This window comes from Octodon degus, unplaced genomic scaffold, assembly GCF_000260255.1.
Source record: "Octodon degus isolate 3935 unplaced genomic scaffold, OctDeg1.0 scaffold00007, whole genome shotgun sequence".
Classification (NCBI taxonomy): domain Eukaryota; kingdom Metazoa; phylum Chordata; class Mammalia; order Rodentia; family Octodontidae; genus Octodon; species Octodon degus.
The window spans coordinates 11,289,735-11,294,616 of record NW_004524583.1 but is presented as its reverse complement, the minus strand read 5'-3'; positions in this window follow the sequence as shown (position 1 = coordinate 11,294,616).

Below are 4,882 nucleotides of genomic sequence, written 5' to 3'. Positions count from 1 at the left end.
TTTTTTTCCAGGCTCATAATTAGAACCACTGCCACTATTAACGCATAAGAGGGCAAAACAAGAGGCCATAGTGGAAACAGAGCTAAGAGCCCCTGAGGCCATAGTACAGTGTCTTCCTTTCAAATGCTTCTTTCAAAAATAATTCCTTAACCCTAGGAATCACAGCTGTCACTGCAATAGATATTTGCTCATTTCCAAATGAACCCAATTCACCTGCAGGCTGTTAGGGATCCTCCACAACTTCCTCGCAACTATGCAGAGGAAGACCCAGCTGGTGAGACTCAGCTTGAGGCTTCAAACCCGGCTTCCACTCAGCCTCAGCCTCCCAGCCCACAGCCACTCCAGATGTTGGGACTCAGATCAAGGATTGGGTAGGCGGGCAGCAGTGGCAGCTCTGATTCAAATTTTAAATAATGATAACAATAAAAGTTATTACAGGGCCTGGTAGGTAACTCAGCTGACTAAGCACCTGCTTAGACAAGCACAGGGACCAGGCTTCGATCCCCACCTCCAGACGCACTGAGCTGGCTCCCCAGACCAGAGCACACCTGTAATCCCAGTGCAGGGGAGGCTGAAAACAGGAGGATCACTACAAGTCCAAGCTGCACAGTGAGATCCTGTACCAAATACATTTTTTAAAAAAGTTATCACAAGTGAGGTGTGGTGGTGCATGCACACTTGTAACCCAGCCCTTGGGAAGCTGAGGCAGGAGGATCATTGTGCATTAGAGACCACGCTGGGCTACAAAGTGAGCATAAAGCCAGTCTAAACTGCATAGCAGGACTCTGTCTCAAAAAGACCAGAAAAACAAAAGAGAAGTTATCACAGTTGAGAGACCAAGGAAATAGCTCAGAGGCAAAAGCACCCGCCTGGCAAGTATAGATCTTAAGTTCTATCCCCGATACCAAAAGAAAAGTTATCACAGTTGAAAGGATAAAGAAGTTATGTCACAAATATCAATTACTTATCTCCCTTTCCTATCCTCCCCACCCCTAGCACCTGTTTTCAACTTGCACCAAATGATTTTTTTCAGGAGCTGGGGATATAGTTCATTGGCACAATTACCTGCCTGGCAAGTACAAGGTCCTGAGATTGGTTCCTAGTACAAAAAAATAAAATAAATGATTCTTTCAGCATTTATTTATGCTGTCTGAGTAACATTAATATTATTGATACTTCTGGTTTCTTCCATGCTGGGCATTTACAAGCCATAGCCTTTTCAACATGGCAGAAAATGTCTTAACTCTATTTGCTCCACCCTTATCTCAGCTACCCCACACATGCCCACTTCCCATTCCCCCATCTTCCCAATAAAGTTATATCAACCAAAATAATGACTTCATGATACGAATGATTGGTGTTTGTATTGTTAGGATTGTGTCTATGTCATGCACAATTGAATTTCCCTTTTCTCCACAACTCCCCTTCAAGCCTTGCTTCCATTTATTTAGTTGTATTGCTAGTATCTATCACTACCTCAACCCTTCACGCCCCCCCCCCCGCAGGTGGATAAACCTCTTCTTCATACTTTCAGTACATTTCTTTCATATGGAGTTAATCTTCCCGGAAGTCTTCCAACCAGCTTCAGGTTGAACACATTGCTTCCTGTGCCTGTCACATTGTTCCCTGGCCACGGGGGACTTTCCTTTGGCTTGGTGCTTCCCATTGGCACTCCTTTTGTATTGGAATCTCTGTTTTCTCTACCTTGCCCCTTACACTTTCTAGGTTTTGTCCCCTGTTCTGCTGGAGCACACCCTTTAGCAGCTTCATAAAAGGGAGAGTAGGGAGGTCCTTTTTTTTTTTAATTCTGCATGTCTGAAAATGGGACTCTTCCCTCATACTTCTTGGTAGTTTGAGTACAAGCAGGAAATTCTTTTGCTTCAGAAAGCATTGTTCCACTGACTTTCAGTTTCCAGGCTTGATAACGCTGATGACATTTGTGCCTTTCATTCTTTATTTGAAAATATTTTATGAAATGAGGTTTTATTTATCCTCTCTGAAAGCTTGTCAGATCTCCTCTTCTATTGTGATCTGTAATCAGCTAAAATCCATGGACATATATTGAAAACATGTGCTATGTAGTTTACCTCATTAAATGCTCCTAGGTATAAAAAAATATATACAAATCTGTAGGAAGTGTGAGAGATAAGGAAAACAATATTGATGAGTATGTGACGTCACACATGTAAATTACGCATATGAAGCTAGAAAAGGAAAAATTACCGATTCTAAGTGTATTTTTTAAAGGAAGAATCAACTTGGATCATTTTATTGGACTTTTTCTATGTGTTCAACAAGCTGGTACCTCCCGCATATGCAGCCCCCGCCAGAATTTGACTTAGGGCTCCAAGTTGCTATTAGCCACGAGGGGGCAGACTTTCATCATACTGCCTTCAGTTCAAGGCCAGAGATTTCTTCCTGCTTCCAGGGAGTCAGTGGGAAATAATCAGAGCCCCTTTTCAGGGAGAAATCCTTAAAATATATGTATCAATTCCCTGGAAAGTACACCTAGAGAAACCCGAGGATAGAACATATAAATAGATATAATGTAGTTAGCTGCTCAATAAACTTTTTTCCCTCAAAGTTTGAATACATATTTTTATGTAATATCTACCTAAGTCCTGCTCCAGAAGAGTACATGGGAGAGACCATGTGGAAGGGAAGCCCTTCTCTCTATGGCTTGTTCTGATGCTAACTGGCTGTGAGACTCTGAGGAACACTCCCCTCTTTCTGAGTCTCACTTTCCATACCTGTAAAATGAGGTTAAGCATATATTTTTAAGACTTTGGGGAGAAGGCCATGATGAAATCTTAATAAGATGAGCATCAATTTTTCATTCAATTTATTTTATTTATTTATTTATTTATCTATTTATTTATTTATTTATTTTTGAGACAGGGTCTCCCTCTATAATTCAAGCTGAACTCACTATATAGCCCAGACTGACCTTGAAATCATTGTGATCCTCCTGCTAGGATCATTGATTATAAAGAAATCTTTGACAGGCGTGGTGGTGTATATCTGTAATTCCACTACTCAGGAGGTTGAGGCAGGAGGACTATGTAGTGAGTTTGAGTTCAGCCTGAACATGGAGAGTTCAAGGCCAGCCTGACTGCACAGCAAGATTCTGTCTCTAATTTTTTAAAAAGATCCTACTAGTTCTACTAAAAAGTGAGTGCCTCTGGACAGTGGTCTAGGGACTCACCACAACTAGTGAATCTAGTACCAACTGTTGGCAAGGGTATGGAACATCTGCAACTTTCGAACACTGCTGGTGGAAATATAAATTACTACAAGCTTCTGGAGAACTATTGGGCAGCATCTATTTGGCAGAATGAGAGTTCCCAAGGAACTGGTGACTCTAACCCCACTAGAGGGTGATCAAATTTGGCTTTGTGTTAGGTACATGTACTCTTGTTCACCCTCAGATATTGTTTTGTTTTGTGTAGTTTTGTTTTGTTTTGTTTTGTTTTTTTTGAAAGGGTCTACAGGTGTTCAGGGTCTCACTACTAGATTGGACTAATAGCGATCAGTCTGTTTACAGCCTCCCAAGAGCTAGTATAACAAGCGTGCGCAATGACAGCCGGCCCAGTCTCAATCACGGGCTCAGTGAGCCCTGGGGGCGGGGCCGGACCGGCAGGCCCAGGGATCGAACACCTGGCCCCTGTGCCTGCTTGCAGATGCTTTAATCCGCTCAGCTATTTGGCCAGAACTGTTTTGTTTTGTTGAGGTAGGGTCTCACTACCAAGTGGTTGGATTACAGACAGGCATGTGCCACCATGCCTGGCTCTGAGATTCTGTTCTGAGGTACGGCCTGTATCTAAAATGTTAAGAGCCCCCGCCACCACAAAAAGTCTAGCGTGTGTCTCAAGTTGAAATCACTGCCTCGAGGTGTTAACTTACTCACCGGATATTGGCACCCACTGGCCCTCAAACTTTAATGCACAAACAAAACCTAGGATCTTGTTAACATGCAGCTTCATTCAGGAGGCTGGTGTGGGCCTAAGATTCTTCCCTTCCAACAAGCTCCCAGAGGTTGCCTAGACTGCTGCCCACCAAATGCCATTGGACAGCTGGACTAGAGTTTGAATGAGTATAGACCAAAAGGAGAACGATGGCTTTTCAGGTCAGCAGTAACCTTAAGTAACAAGTCATCTCACCTCTAAGAGCCTCAGGGGGCTGGCCAGATAGCTCAGTGGACTAAAGCGCCTGCTTAGGCAGGGCTCAGCATCGGGTTTCAATCCCCAGTGTCCTGCTGTGCAGGCCCCGCCCCGGGGGCACCTGAGAGGGCAATTGAGAGTGGGCATGGTGGCACAGGCCTGTAATCCCAGTTTTTGGGAGGTTGAACACAGGCGGATCACTGCGAGTCCAATCTACGTACATCTGTAGACCCTGTACTAATTTTTAAAAAAAGTTAAGAGCCTCACAGTGAGGCCATGGGCTTGTAGCTCAGGGGTAGGACCTGTGTTTAGAATCCACAAGGCTCTAGGTTCAAGTCCCAGCACTCTAGTAATGGGATCACAGAATTCAGCTGTGTGTAAGGACATCCAGCACTCACAAAATGCCTGATCTGCCAGGAATTTTCCAAGTGCTCTATAAACTAGGGGGCGAGGGCGGGAGAGGGACCTTGATCTACAGCTACACACCTAGAGGTCGCTGACCTGCAGTATGGACCCAAGGAAAACCCCTGCTCTTGGCCACAGCCACCGTCACCCCTGCCCTGCGGACCTAGCACTGGACCCATAAGCCCTGAGTTCAATCCTCGGTTCCACAAAAAAAAAAAAAAAAAAAACGAAAACGATTCACCCTCTGGTAGAGGCTGGCAGCGGCAGGTGGCAGCCTGGCTCTACGAGGGTGCAAAGACCTCTTTCCAAGACCGGTC